This window comes from Tursiops truncatus, chromosome X (assembly GCF_011762595.2).
Source record: "Tursiops truncatus isolate mTurTru1 chromosome X, mTurTru1.mat.Y, whole genome shotgun sequence".
Taxonomy (NCBI): Eukaryota; Metazoa; Chordata; class Mammalia; order Artiodactyla; family Delphinidae; genus Tursiops; species Tursiops truncatus.
The window spans coordinates 48,097,450-48,111,184 of record NC_047055.1 but is presented as its reverse complement, the minus strand read 5'-3'; the positions used below and the strand labels follow the sequence as shown (position 1 = coordinate 48,111,184).

Sequence of the window (13,735 nt, the reverse complement as noted above, 5' to 3'; positions counted from 1 at the left end):
AATACTTTAATCTCTTGTAATCTTTGTTGTTCTATGCATTTGAACATTTTTATTATAAAAGTAGTACAAGTTTATTTTAGAAAATAGAGATAACCATAGAAACTGTCCATAATCCCACCATCGAAACCAGTTACCATTTTGTGGTATACACTTGCAGAACTTTTCTTATCAAAAATAGATTAAGCCCACACCTCTTCAAGTGGGGTCATATGTAATATTGTTTTCTAACTTGTTTTTTTCACTCATATGTCAGGCAGGTTTTACTGTACTAATATGTACACTTCAACAATATTCTCTGAATTGGCTGCATAGTATTCCATTGAGTGAATGTGCATAAATTTTTAAAATCCTCTATATTTGGCTATTTAAACAGTCTCCAATTTTTATTATAACAAAAGCCCTGAGAAACATTCTGGGATGTAAACCTTTGTGCACATCCTTAATATTACCTCAAGAGAAATTAGTAGAAGTGGAATTCTGGATCAAAGGATATGGGTGTGTCTCCAAATATTTGTTTGCTTAACAAACGCCATAATATTAGCCATACTGAGTTTGTACAGATTTTTTACAAGAATGAAATCAGTAATACACTCCTTAAGATTTCACTTTCAGAAAGTAGTGTAACTTCTGAGTTGTGTGTGTGTGTAGCCTTTTTAGTTTAATATGGTGTGGCTGGTTGTCACGCTGATCTTGTTTTTGCTAGTGGTTTCCACCTTGTACACATATGTATATTTAATTTACAGTTTACTGGTATCAGTCAATTTCAGAGGACCAATAGGCACCAAAAATACTTAATTTCTCTTAGTGAATTATCACAGTAAAACACTAAATGAGTTTATCTTAATGTGCTCATTAATCTACTATAATAAAATCTATTCTGTCCTTGATAGATATTCTGAAGATTCTTTGTACTGCATCATATTCCATCTCAGAAGTAAAACCAAAAAACAACCCCCCAAATCCCCACTCACAGTTTTGTTGACTTAAACAAGCAACAATGAAATGATTAGTATCCACCACCACTGCTATCCTGCCCCCGCCAAGGAAGAAAATTATCTGAAAATGTATTGAAATCTCCAACCTATTTTTTTTTCTAACATCCCCAATCTTTCAACTACCAAGCCTTTTTCATCTCAATAAATATCTCCATCTTTCCATTTGCTCAGGGCAAAAACACTGTCATCATCCTTGATTCATTCTCCTTCTCTCACGCACCATGTCTTATCCATCAAGAAATCCCATTGGCTCTACCTTCAAAACATACCCTCAGTCTGATCAGTTCTCAAAGCCTCCACTGCTATCACTCAGGTCCAAACCACCATCATCTGTGTTTTGGATTATTGTAGTAGTGTCTTAACTGGTCTCCCTGCTTTGGCCTTTTTACTCCTACAGTTTATTCTTCACACAGCATCCCAAGAGATTCTTTTCAAATCTATGTCAGATCAAGTCACTCCTCTCCTCAAAACTTTCCAATGGCATCCCACCTCACTTTGAGTCAAAGCCAAAATCCTTACAATGGACAACAGGATCCTACAGAATATATCACCCCTTCACCCTTCAGTATTCTCTGGACCCCTCTCCTGTTGCTCTCTCCTTTTCCCAGTTCACTTCAATGGTCTCCATTCTATTTGTCTAAAAAGCAGCAGCCATAGAGAACTTGTACTTTAAGATAGAGTCCACATGGCTATAGAAATAGTAGTTGATAAACAATCCACTGTAATGAGCTCAGTGTGCTTTGTACCCCTCATTCATCCACTCTGTAACATCCCATACTCATTTCTTAAACTTCACTTAGTCAGCAAATAGTTATTGAGAGCCTATTATATTCCAGACACTGTTGTATATGCATTCATCAGTAAACAAAACGTACAAAACTTTCTACCTTAGTAGTTTCCATTCTTTAGGGGGAGGGTGGGAGGGGAACATCATAAGTCAATTGTGAAGTATGTTAGGAAGTGATAACTCATGTGTGTATAAGTGCCGTGTGTGGGGATAGTTGTACTGCTGCTCCTTGCCACAATGTCGTATTTGAATTTGACATGTTTCTTGAGTTGTGTTTTGGATAGCTCATAGATTCTATCTACGTACAATATCCTGGCTTGTGACGTGGTTCTCACATGAATTGGCTATTATATGTGGTGATCTTCCTGCACTTTCTAGCATGACCTGTTCCTTGAATTTACTTTTACTCATTCCATTGCTTTAACAGGTAATGCATTTATCTCCCTGCCCTCCAGGCCATTGGTAGAAATTATGGCTGACATCTTAAGAATTTGTTGGTGATCTTCTACCAAAACCACTTCTTCCCTTCTGTTTGGTCTTCTCTCTTGTTTATGCCTCAGGCCTGCCAGTGGCAGTCAGTGACACCCATAATGCATTCCTTCACCCCAAAAGTTTGAATGAAACTGCCATAGTCAGAAATGAATTATTGACCTGTAAGGAATTAGACACGGTGAGTTAACTGGTTATTTTCCTAGCAATATGTCCAATTCTAGTTAGAACCAGTGTATTTAGGTTTATATTAGTCCATCACTGACCCTGAATATGTACAAATATCCAGGATACTTCTGGGCTTCCTTGATTTCTCAATCTGAGATTTTGTTTGACTATGAGATAAGGCTTTGGGTTACCCCTAAGGGTTTCAGGCAAAACTGAATTTCTTAATCTACTGAACAGCCTGACTATTCAGATAGGCAGAATTTAATTGACACCTATTTAGGAGATTCTGCCTGGAGATGAGTTATGGAAAAATATAGCTCCACTAGAAACTTTTCACTTTTCTCTGTTCAAAACTCTGATTTTCTTCTAGCCCAGCCATGCTCACAGGGGTTTTAAGCGGATTAATTAGTGCTTGAAAAGCACCTTTCTACATGAAAAGTAGCTAAGTACTAATATAATCTTTTAAACTCTGGATGTTTGCCTTTTTTTAAAATTCATATTGCAGTTCTAATTTCATACTTTTCCCATAATGTCACCAGATTGTAGGTGAGCTCCCAAAATAGACAGTTACTAGGACTAAAACTGTTGTATGACCCAATATGCAAAATAGCTCTGGGAAAGGAATGCTGAAATTGACTTGTTTGTAGCAATGGCCTATTCTTTTAAAAGGATTCCTGTTTATTCAATGTCATCACAAACAGCTTTTCAGGATTTGGAAATGAGAGCATTTTGTATTTGGTGTAGAGAAAAAAAAGCTATTTATGTAACAGTCATCGCAGATTAGTTAGAATGCCATGGAAAGTTTGTTTCAAAACTCAGACTTGGAATTTGAGTTTAGCAATAGATTAGATTAATTTTCATGAAAACCTTGGTATTGTAAGTCTCTTCCTCCTTTCTTAAACTTTTCATTATATTCTCACAAATAAAGCTTAACAGGTTGTGATGAGATATTTCTTTTCCAAGACTGATTAAAAAAAATATTCATTTGGATTTATAACCAAGTGTCTATGAGAAAAACAAGTCAGAATATTGTCTACAGGCACTACAGGAATACCATTGAATTGTAATGACTTTCTATCCTATTTCACCTTTCCATGTATCTTGCAAAAAAAAAAGAAAAAAAACGGTAAAAGCTAACAATCTGAGCTGAAGCTTCCAAGTTTTGAAACAGGCAGGTTACTGAAAGGTGGCTGAAAGAGCATGTGGGTGTACCATTGTTTTTAACTCTGAACAAGTTCAAACCTCGGTAGCTGTTCTATAATTAGTACCTAGACTCTATAATAAAGAAAGGTTTGACAAACAACAAGGTCTTACTGTATAGCACAGGGAAGTATATTCAATATCCTGTGATAACCCATAATGGAAAAGAATATGAAAAAGAACATATATATGTATAACTGAATCACTTTGCTGTACAGCAGAAATTAACACAACATTGTAAATCAACTATATTTCAAATGACACATAGAAGGTGTTCAATAATTGTTTGTTGAATAAATTAGTTATTGATTCTGATTTTTTAAAAATAGGATAAACACCCCCCCATCATATAAAAGAAAACTTGAGTTCTCTCTTTTTTACTTCTCAAACTTGTCAAATCCTTAAAGCCCAACTATCTCCCAACTTTCTTTTAAACTACTCTGTTTATTTTGCTTCTTACAAGGGCAAATAACATGACTTTGAAACAAATAGACTGTTTCAAAGGGGTTTGACAGTCACAGTCCAGTTGATTTTGAACTCATTGATGGTGCAGTTAGGAATGCTCATTCTCAGATGGGCTGATTTCCACATTTGGGGTATAAAATGTATATATAAATGAAAATTATTCATACCTTTTATTGACTGTTTCTCCTGTTAGAAATGTCAGATAGCACTCTAGAGCCTTTAGATATAATGAAAAGTAAAGTGGAAGCTATTTCTATGCGTTCAGCTTTATTTCTTGTTCTTTTCCTTTCTGTTATACTCCTCTTAAGGCATTATTGCTTCTTCCTGTAACTTCCTGCTTCCAAGCAAAGTGGCAACAGTGAAGATCTTCTGTCACTACCTCACCACCTGGTCCGGCCCCAAATCACTATAATGCCTTCACAGACAGACACCTATTTCATTCCTAGCTTTCTGATTGGTGAGCCTTGGATTTTGTACTGGTATATAACTAATCTGCTTTGGAATTAAAATAGTTTGGGATTCTGCAAAGTACTCTAGGAAACGAAAGGTAGAAACAGTAATTGAGGTAAATCAAACAAAAGAGCACACATTTGTATGAAAACCATCTGTGATGAGGTTGTGGCAGGGAAAAAGAAAAGTTAAAAGTGAAATGAGCCTTTGTCCTTCTGAGTATGAGATGAATGTAAAGCGGGCTCAGGAAAAAAATTCCCCTTGGAGTGTTTTATTATCCAATCCCAGAGTGTGGGATGTAAACTTCCTCTCACTATTGAGCACTGTGTCAGAAAGATGTGAATTAAACATATAACTAAAAATACACTTGATGCCTAGGTATCTAGGCCTTGAAATGATAATTTAGCAAATACTATCCTACTGTCTGACTACTCTAAGGAGTGTTTTCCAAACTTACTTACGAGCATGGTCTCCCCAAAAATACATTTTATAAAGCAACCCTTTCTTTTTCAGTTTTTCCTTTGACATGGCAATAAAGCTCAAGTGACCATAGGCAACAACTTCCTAATCCATATTTCTAGCTCATAAGAACCTAGTTATTCCACAATATCTGGTTTTCTCCCATCACACCAATATCCTCTCTTGTATTAGAAGCAGTCTTCCACTGTTTAAGAATAGCAGCAAGGGGAATTCCCTGGTGGTCCAGTGGTTAGGACTTGGCACTTTCACTGCCGTGGCCTGGGTTCAATCCCTGGTCAGGGAACTGAGATCCCGCAAGTCTCGAGGTGCGGCTAAATACAAACAAATAAACAAAGCAGCAGAACATCTGTAGCAAGAGTAGTTTTTCTAAGTCTTTTAAGTGCCCCTTTAAATCCATTTAATTCAGAAGGCAGTAGCAATAAGTCAAATCCTACCAAGATGAACTGAATGATTACAGTTCTCTCATTACTTTTGTCCAAATATGGGCTTTTGGTTTATGCAAACAAGTACAGAAGTTTAGGCACAACCAAACCTTTCTAGTCATGGTTACTAGACTTTGGACATCACTATTTTTACTGTGAGACGGCTACACGGGCTGATAACAGGTGCCAACCTACTCTGCCCTTCAGCTCGACCAAACCAAAGAGAAGACATATAGATGGAAAAGAATGCAGGCAGTCTTGATTCCCTTTGCCACTGCTAGGGCTTTTTGTGTAAGTACTCTTTAGGCTAAATTGAAAGAGCACAGACACTGTGAACAGATTTTAATGGAAGTATCAAGTAAAACTCAAAATTGCCTCATTACTTAGCAGCGCCTGGAGCCTGCATCTTTCTGCCACCATTATCACAATAAACTCATAAAGGTGTAAAACTATGCAGAGCTATGTCAGACACATTAAAATAACATCTGTTAAATGTCTCTTATGGCACATTTCTTTCCCTCTTATTCTTTTCTATTCATCATTTTCTCCTTACCGAGCTGAACTGGGCTGAAATAGGAAACAAAGAAACAAAAAACATTACTATGGTTCCTGTAGTATAGCTGTTTTGGTGTTGTTATCTTTGTTTTCATATTTTGTTTCTGTTTCTAACAGTGTTCTAAGAAATATTAAAGAACAGCCTAAACATTGTATTGTATGAAGGTAAAATACCATTATCTCTATCTCAATCTACTTAGAAATTTTCTGAAAACACTAAGTTTATATAAATGTCAACCTTAAGAGTTGAGGCTGTATTATCACTGCTCCTGAGAGATACTTTTACAATTGGAAAAACATACTTAAATTCTCTCTGGTTATCAGAGATATCAGAGTTTGGATCATTACTTAACCATCTCCTCCTGTAGTACCAGTCTTGGTGAACCATCTGGTCACCCAAGACAGAAACCTGAGAATCATCCTTGAGATGTTCTCCATTTCAAATTCGTACATCCAATCTATATGGATTCTACCTCCTTGATATATTTTGAGTCTCTTCTAGAGACCTATAATTAATAACTCCAATCTGGTCTATGAATTTCCATTTCTACTACCTTAGCTTTGTGTTTTTTTTTTAGAAGATGTTGGGGGTAGGAGTTTTTTAGTAATTTATTTATTTATTTTTGCTGTGTTGGGTCTTCGTTTCTGTGCGAGGGCTTTCTCTAGTTGTGGCAAGTGGGGGCCACTCTTCATCACGGTGCGCGGGCCTGTCACTATCGCGGCCTCTCTTCTTGCGGAGCACAGGCTCCAGACGCACAGGCTCAGTAGTTGTGGCTCACGGGCCTAGTTGCTCCGCAGCATGTGGGATCCTCCCAGACCAGGGTTCGAACCCGTGTCCCCTGCATTAGCAGGCAGATTCTCAACCACTGTGCCACCAGGGAAGCCCCAGCTTTGGTTTTTAATCACCTGGATGATTATAAATCTCCTATCTAGTCTGCCTGCCATCAGTCTCTCCTTTCCCAAATGTTCCTAAATATTCTAATAAAATGTTCTCCCTAAAATGCAAAGGTTAAGTCATTAAAAAATCCATAAGAGATTCTGTATTGCCTTTACAACAAAGCCCACACTCCTTAATATGGGTTACAAGGAACTGGTCTTTACTTACCTCTCCAACTTCATCTCTGGTCTCCTTCCCTTCATAACTCCAACTAGTTTGGTTTCCTTACAGTTTCTTCATCCTGAAAGCTTCTCACTCCACACCTTTGTATGTGCCATTGTTTCCTATGCCTGGCAAATTTCTCTTGAACTCTCTACTACCAAACTCCAGTACTCTTCTTATTACTTAGAATTGTGTTTAACAGTACATAATAGAGAAGTGGCTACAATGGCTTAAACAAAAACCCAAAGGAAATAGAAGTTTTATGGTATCATCAGGGACCAAGACTACTATTATCTTTTTATTTTACCATTATTATAAGGAGGCTCTTGTACTCATGGCTGTGAGATGATGATTCCATCTCTAGGTTTCATATCTGCACTCCAAGCATGAAGAAAAGGAAGAGTGAAGAACCTGTCAGTTAAGTTCATTTTCATTGGGAAAAAATGATTTTCAACAAAGCCCCATCCAAGAGGTTTTCACTTACACGGTCACTCATACCTAGAATGGGGTATGAATGGGCAGGCAGTTTTTAACTAGACACAATGCTGCCTCAAAAAGTCAGGGTTCTATTTGTATGCAGGAACGGGAGAATGGATAATGTCTGCCACATCCTTTTACCTGGCTACCTCTTACAAAATTCTGATCAAGTTTCACCTTCTCTTGGAAGGTTTTTATGACACCACAAGTTTGGACTCAGTGTTATCCTGTGTTCCCAGACCAGTGCCTGTAAAATAGAAGGCACCCCATACATTTGGTTGATTGAATGACTTCATGAAAGTTACGTCTATTCCTTGTGCTTTTAGCACGCCATATTGTAATCATTACTTTAGACGCTTGCTCCTTCATGAACCTATACGTTTTCTAAGGCCAATGGCTGTGTCTTACTCACCTCAGTATTCCACAGTATCTGAAATACAGCAATTTAGTAAATGTTTGTGGAATGAATATGTAACAGAAGACATTTTAAGATGAGATTTTATAAGCAAGTTGCACTACTCAGAAGGATATAAAGATTAAGTTTTCCTCTGTGTTGGGAAATGGCAGCAGGCATCTATCTAAATAAAGTTATCACAGGAATATACTAATTTTAGTATCTAGCTTAGAACCCCAACAGCTAACTAATCCCAGTAGCTGAAGCCATTCTATTTCTGTCCATGGGTTCAACTTCATCTCCAATTCTGGAACCATAATCTCAATGATCAGTACTGCCACCTTCATTTTAGATCTCATTCTGACCTCCTGCCTTATCATAACCAATCTTAGCTTCATTCCTAACCTAGAATTCATGTCTAAAATATGTCTTTGTGATTAGGTTCTATCTGCATTAAACCTTGTCTTCATGACTTGTTCCTTGCCATCTGTTACAAGACCTCTCTTATACCAATTGTTGGCCTGTCTGGATCTCAACATATCATCTGGGCTCTGTTTAACTGTCTGGACCTTTTCCTAATGACTGCTGCTTGGAACTTTCCAGATTGCCTGCCTCTCTGGCTGCTTGACACCTGTAAGTCTATCTAGGTTCTCAGCCCCATCCTTCCCCTCTCTGGCCCATTCTGTTCAACCAAAGGCTGGTTCTGACACTTGTAGTGGGGCTGGGTTCACCTAAGAAGCACTTTATCAGAGAAGACCTGGAATCAAAAAGGGAAGCAGATATTTGATAAGAATTCTGAGAAATATTCACATAGTTGAATGAAACCAAACTCTTTATTAAATACCTAATTGTCTCAACTAATTCGCATAATGTTTTCTGTTTCTTAAAAGTCTTAGGAATATTGCTTATATGTGGAATCTAGAAAAATGGTACAGATGAACTTATTTGCAAAGCAGAAGTAGAGTCACAGATGTAGAAAATAAACATGGTTTCCAAGGGGGGAAGGGGGGTGAGATGAACTGGGAGATTGGGATTGACATATACACACTACTATATATAAAATAAATAACTAATAAGGACCTACTGTATAGCACAGGGAACTCTACTCAATACTCTGTAATGACCTGTATGGGAAAAGAATCTAAAAAAGAGTGGATATATGTATGCGTATAACTGATTCACTTTGCTGTACAGCAGAAACTAACACAACATTGTAAAACAACTATACTCCAATAAAATTTTTTTTAAAAAGTCTTAGGAAGTCAACAACTGCATTTTCTTTTTCATATAAGTGGTGGTTAACATCAACCTTTCCATTTCAGATTTATGGTTGTAGCTGCAGGACACTGTAAGTTTAGTGTTTTTCACAACAGAGTTATCTTGTTTTCTCATGGCAATTATTAGTTAAGTGGAGGTGTCAGGAAGAAGGCAAAAAAACCCTAGCATATCTGCTTTTTATGAAATATCACTGTATGTAAAGTTGAATCCTTTCCTTTACAAAGAATGGTTCTACCTCTATGCCCAGTTGTCTACATAGGGGCCAATTCCTCCTTACTCCTGGTGTACTTATACACAGATTCACCTGAAATAATATGTATAGAGGTAAGTAGCAGATAATTCATGTCTGCACAAATATTGTGGAAGTGGGCAGATTCATTCAAGTTTCTATGACTCATATATTAGGGCCTATAGTCACTAGTTTCATTATTACAAAGCAGAAGGACGAGTCCTTCTCTTCAACTCTTGTGAATGAGACCTGCTAATTTTCTTAGTCTTCTACCCATTTTGCTAAAAATGGTTCAGCTATCATCAACTCTAAATATCACAGCTTAAGGGTGCATAATATAAATAGCAAGTGCTGGGGCAGATTTGCCAAAATCGTACCATCCCTTATCTCATGCTGCTCTGTGTCTTAGAACTACAACTTAGCACAAGTGGAGTGGACGTGCACAATCCTGTCATTCCCATCTCAGTACTCTCATGTAAGTTCAATTGTTTTTTATTGAAGTATAGTTGATGGACAATATTATATAAGCTACAGGTATATAATAATGTGATCCACAATTTTTAAAGGTTATACTCCATTTATAGTTATTATAAAATATTGGCTATATTCCCCATGTTGTACAATATATCCTTGTAGCTTATTTTATACCTAATATATAATACTCTTAATCCCCTACCCCATATTGCCCCTTCACCACACCCTCCACTGGTAAAAACTCATTTGTTCTCTATATCTGTGAGTCTGCTTCTTTTTTTGTTATATTCACTAGTTTGTTGTATTTTTTAGATTCCACATGTAAGTGATATCATACAGTATTTGTCTTTCTCTCTCTGAATAATTTCATTTAGCATAATGTCCTCCAAGTCCATCCATGTTGCTGCAAATGTCAGCAACAGCCTAAATGTCCATCAACAGATGAATGGATAAAGAAGATGTGATACACACACACACACACACACACACACACACACACACACACACACACACACACACACACACGAATACTACTTAGCCATTAAAAATGTTCAGCCTTTATTGAGAGACCACTACGAGCATGGTCCTATGCTAGATAGAGGACTATAAAGAAGTCTGAGACAAGATGCTTGCCTTCAGGAAGCTTACCATCTAGTTGACTGGAAGAGGAGACAGAAGTCTGAGTAATATGTTAACAGTCAAAAGCTTAAATCACAACAGAAAATCACAGTATATGTGAAATCTCAAACTCAGTTTAACTGCCAGTAGGAGTTATACCCTCTGTGCCCCCCACTAACAGAAAAGCAACCAGCCTTACCTTACATGGCTTTTCATAGAAGAAGGACACTTAATAGGAAATCAGATGATTTTGTAAAATATATTGTATGACAAATACAAACATTTCCTTCATTTTTCAAATATCACAGAAAAAATATTCCTCCCTCACTTAAGAAAGAAAGTCTAAGTGCCTTGTCAAATAGTGTCTACATTGTACACCTTGTTCTTGCATTTCGAATGCATTCCTAACATAATTTAACAATGAATAATAATTTATGAGTCAATGCTGATACTGTTACAGAGGAAACTAGTTAAGCCCTGAGAGAAATAAATAAGAAAATGGGTTTGAGAAGTCAAAGGAAAAGTTCTTATATTTCAGGTCTCTCCTATACTTCTCATCCATATTCTCCAACTTAAAAAAGAAGTTGTGTCTGCCAATTGGTGGCCTGACCTTAGACCAAGTTTAATTAGTTAGCAGTCTTCTCTAGCTGTCATCTGGCCTCATTTACCTAGGCTGTAACCACAGGCCAGTACATTACTGAAGCAGAGACTCCAACCATGACCTTTTTGGTCTACTGAGCTGCAGTGACTCAACAGGTCATCTGATCTACCTCTTCTTTCTACTGTGCCCCAAACTGCATCGCTCCTGCCAACTTTCACTTCCCAGACTTAGTTCAGTATTTTTCAAAGTGTGGTTTGCAGACTAGTGCACTATAACTAACTATGGTGTTTGTAAAAATGCCGATTCCAGCACCCTTTTCTCAGAGATTCTGATCAAGTAGCTATGGAATGGGGACTGAGCATACGTTTTTTCACATGTTCCCCTTTGTGAAGCTCATGCTCACTAAATTGAGGATGCTAATACAACTAGGGAATAGGACCTAAAGCCTGTAAGACCCAACTACTGTAGTCAATGGCCAAGATGGAAATAATTCAATTTGCTGATAACACATTTCATGTGAATGAGGATCACTCAAGAAGCTTGTTAAACATACATAGTTCTGGGTCCTACCTCCAAAACCAAAGGAGTTATAATCACAAGATGGGCTTGGACATCTGTATGTTTAAAGGGCTCCCCTAGGTTATTCAGATGTATTTCATCAGTTGAGATCCACTGCACTAGATCAATTGCTTCAAGGTGTCCAGCAGCTGGCAGAGTGAAAGAGGTTACTTACAGAAGGCCCAAGCACCCGTTCCTCATTATTGGAATATACTTGTTTTAAAGGACAAAGCTACACACATTTAAGTGCTTAAGGGATACTTTACACTGAATGTGGTTGGAGTAAGCACTGCAGGTTTTGGGGATGGAGGGAAGCAAAGGTTTGCAATACTATGGAAGAAATGAGGGAATTAAAAGTGGTACAGTGAGAGGTAGGTGATGACAGGTCCTGAGATAGCCAAGTGTTTCTTCATCTGGCCTCACTCCCTTTTTATTCACAGCAAATCACCCTCCCACCCTGCATCATGAAGGGCTGAGGGCTGAGTCCTTAAGGAAGAAGCAAGCACCCACATGGAGATAGTAGGGTTCTCTCCTCAGCCATTTGAGCTAGTCCTATCAGTTCTGTAAAACTCAGCAGAATACCCTCTCCCTAGCTGGAGGAGCAAAGTAGGACAGCATGAATAGACACAGAGCCATCTCATTTTGCCACCTGTATTCTCATACCATTTGCTGTTACTCTGTGCTCATCAGCTGGAGTAACCCATCTAGCTGGTAGGTGCTGTGCTCAGCTGGAAAAAGAGAACACTTCATCCCATTCCACTGCCTATAGCTTATGACTGTCTATTAATTCCCTCTCTCTTTTTCCTCTGGGTCTGCAAGGATGTCTTAGGAGTAGAGGTGACAATCAAGTAGAAGGGCGAAACTGATTTAAATCTACTACTGAGAGTCATGATCCCTTAACACAGGGTTCCAGGGTCTAACTGAAAAGGAACTCAGGGTTAAAAGGAAGCATATAAGAACTCTTCCCACAGAGCCTATTTTAGTCCATCTCCTGGAACACATCATAGTCTACCTCCAGGCTTTAGAGCACCAAACTCTTTCCAAATGTCTAGATCCATAATCCAGTCACCTCCTGGATATCACCCAAATGCTGCACTAGCATCTCTAATGTCGACTGAAAAAAAATGCAGAACCTAAAACTTGAGAATTATGTTTTATTCAGCAGAGTTTCTGAGGACTTAAGCCCAGAAGACAGCCTATCAGATTGCTCTGAGGGAGTGCTCCAAAGAGGTAAGGGAGGAGCCAGGATACATAGGAGTTTTGCAACAAAAACAGGTAGTTGGAACATCAAAAGATTACTGTGAATTAAAGAAAAACACACATCTCAAGTTAATGAATTTAGCACTTTTCTATGTATGTATGGGAAGATGCAAGAGTCTGGGCTCATCGAAATCATTACTTCCATATGTACCTTAACTGTCTAGGGCCAGTATCCTGCTTTTCTTCATCCTAATACCCTCTGGGTGCACAGCTGGGACAGCTGCAGTGGCTGAGGGCTTCATGGCTGCAACATCCTTTGTTTACTGATATGGCAGGTGACATTTTTCATCCACACTAACACTGCATATCAAAAACTAAACCTATCTCCTCCAAACCATTTCTGGTAATGACATTACCATCCTTCCAATTAGAAACCTACAGGTGGTCTTCAGTTTCTCCCTTGACTTTATCCTCTACCTTCAATCAAGACTTTGGACCGTTACTGATCCAAGCAGTAATGACTAGGACACTGCAAAACAGAGAGGAAGGGATGTTTAAGAGATAGCTGATAGGACTCACCTCTTGGAACGCACAATAGCAACAGTATCCTTCACGTCTTCACTACCCGGCTTCCGGTTTCCGGTTTCTGTCCTCCTAATGCTTCCCACTCACAGACTTGTTACTCCCCTGTCCACAAACCCTCAGTTGCTCCCCAGTCTTACCTTCAACCCCTCTTCCTGTACAGAAAATGATTTTTTAGCTTTCTCCCACTACTCCTCTACTTGTAATTTGAACT

At 38.2% G+C, this 13,735-nt stretch overlaps 1 long non-coding RNA gene and 1 other non-coding gene across 4 annotated transcripts in view; one reads left to right on the top strand and one right to left on the bottom strand.

Annotated features, from left to right (window-relative positions):
- Positions 1 to 13,735, bottom strand: part of LOC109549504 (uncharacterized) — a 485,617-nt gene that overhangs the window by 437,647 nt on the left and 34,235 nt on the right. The window lies entirely within an intron of this gene.
- On the top strand, positions 5,246 to 5,317 carry TRNAE-UUC (transfer RNA glutamic acid (anticodon UUC)). Its single transcript has one exon. It is a non-coding gene; the product is annotated as a tRNA-Glu (tRNA).